This window comes from Monomorium pharaonis, chromosome 5, assembly GCF_013373865.1.
Source record: "Monomorium pharaonis isolate MP-MQ-018 chromosome 5, ASM1337386v2, whole genome shotgun sequence".
Classification (NCBI taxonomy): Eukaryota; Metazoa; Arthropoda; class Insecta; order Hymenoptera; family Formicidae; genus Monomorium; species Monomorium pharaonis.
This window is the reverse complement of record NC_050471.1, coordinates 11,982,075-11,984,281: the sequence shown is the minus strand read 5'-3', so window position 1 is coordinate 11,984,281 and position 2,207 is coordinate 11,982,075. Positions and strand designations below refer to the sequence as shown.

The 2,207-nt window shown below is 32.6% G+C and overlaps 1 long non-coding RNA gene across 1 annotated transcript; it reads right to left on the bottom strand.

The window, feature by feature from the left end:
• Nucleotides 1–1,056: 1,056 nt before the first annotated feature.
• LOC118645815 lies at nt 1,057–1,531 on the bottom strand. Its single transcript, XR_004963423.1, has 3 exons — nt 1,441–1,531; nt 1,279–1,368; nt 1,057–1,174 (listed from the first exon to the last, which is right to left on the bottom strand). It is a non-coding gene; the product is annotated as an uncharacterized LOC118645815 (long non-coding RNA).
• Nucleotides 1,532–2,207: the final 676 nt, after the last annotated feature.

Below are 2,207 nucleotides of genomic sequence, written 5' to 3'. Positions count from 1 at the left end.
GCAATAGAATGCTTGCTAGCGGAATCTATGGTTTTGTTTACTTATATCGCTGGTGAGCAATAGAATGCTCGCTAGCGGAATCTATGGTTTCGTTGAGCACGAATATACCAGCTTTTCTAATTTCACCAACGATATTTCAATCATTGAGCCTACTCACTTTAGGTGTTGTAGAATTCATCGCGGCACAAGGGAGGGGAGAGGGTTGTACCTAGAGGAGTTGTTTCATAATTATTTGGAAGTGGATCGACAATTAATCCTTATCGAAAGGATTCCTTACAATATGGCACAGTTCAATTTCGGAAAATATTCTAGGGAGCGAAAGTAAACAATAATTAATCAGTACTCACGAGTTATAATATAGTTTGAAGCAATAGCTCGGTCCAATTAGATGGTTGATGTAGGTTGACGGTTGAAGGTGGTCGCAGAGATATGTCGATGATGGCAATCTGTCGGAGCACGCACTGGTTAACTTAATTGACAATGAGTTGGTCGCGAAGATATACAAGAGAGGTTGCAGATAACTCGAAGATTGAAGAGTGACGCGTGACCGAGAACTAGTGACTGAACTAATAAGTGTGCTGAACGAGTGTCGAAAAAATAATGAATGAATGGCTGCGTTCAGCGGAAAAAATTTCTCAGTGAGCACCTTATGTTGCGCTCCCAACAGTTTGCGGTTTCTGCTGAACGCACTTTTATCAGATGTGCCATCAGCAAGATGGCGCTGATCATAGTGCAAATTTGAAACTTAATAAGCTTACTGTAGTACTGTGACTCTCACCAGAGTCGGATATCCATTTGGGGAATAACAATAAGCTTACTGTGAAACATCCTGCATGTATATATATATTTTTTTTTTTATATAAACATTTGACTACTGATTATTACTATCAAGTATCAATTCGAAAGGAGATTCAAAAATTAATTAATTATTGAAGAAGAAAAAAGATCTACAAACAAGGGGAAACTAATATTATTAACAAAAATAATAAATTTAATATTATTTATTGCGATGGACGAAGCTATAAATTTAAATAAAGTTATAAATAATATAGAGACTTAGGTCTTGAAATGCCTTTAATTTATGGATCGCGAAATTGTAATTTTCTTTCATTATATTTTTCTAATAAAAGTTTTGTATTTTGTCTTGTCCAATTAAATGTTGTCTCCTTAGGATCTGTAACATAAACGTACATTATTTTATCACACGTTTGCATGCATGTATGTATATGTGTAAATATTTGCAAAATATAAATTTAAATTTTATATGTATGTACATACCAATATTTTCTTTTTCTGTATTGTCTACTACACCTATCGCTTTACTAGAGGTTATATTACTTGATAAATATTTATTAAAAAATTTTGCATCTAAAAATAATCAAATTTGCATATTATAATTACATATAATTTTAAAATTATTGTGCGTATATAGATACATACCATTTTGTAATCTTTTATGAATGTTGTTTGAGGTACTGATACTGTAAGTAACCCACCAAACACCAAGTTACATGTAACGTATCTGTTAGTTGTAATTTCCCACTCAACAATGTAATTGTAATATAACATGTGTGTTATATTGCAATTATATTATTGAGTGGGAAATTACAACTAACAAGCACGTTACATGTAACTTTGTGTTTGCTGGGAATGTTATTATAATCGTATAATAACTTTTGTACGTCCAGTTTTTAAAATCTTTTTTTGGACTTCTTCCTTTTCTCCTAGAATTAAATTATTCTAAATATATTTTTTGAGTAGTTTTAATTCCGAGTAACCGAGTTAAAAAATATAATTAAGTGTGATATTTTCCAACTAATTATTCAAAATATAGATACGGACTTTTATTATATCTTTTAAGTTCATAATATAATAATCTTACCTGTTTACTATCGTACTTATTCCAACTTTCCTTTTTTTCTATAAGATCTTTAGTGTGCCCTCAGCACGCTCAATGTATTCTGGCTGTTTGGACACTTTTTCTCAAGTTTTTCCTTGGTTATAGAAACTCCAACAGTTTTACATTTAATCTCTTTAGCGAGTCCTTCAACTTTCCTTGTGTTGTTATAGGTTAAGTGCTCAACTGCTCTTGCAACACGTTCCGAATGTAGCGTACTTTTAGTATGATGGAAAAAATGGCGACCGCTCAGCAAACATGTTGCAAGAGCATAAGCCGCTACGTGGCGTTCAGCAGAAAATCTTACAAC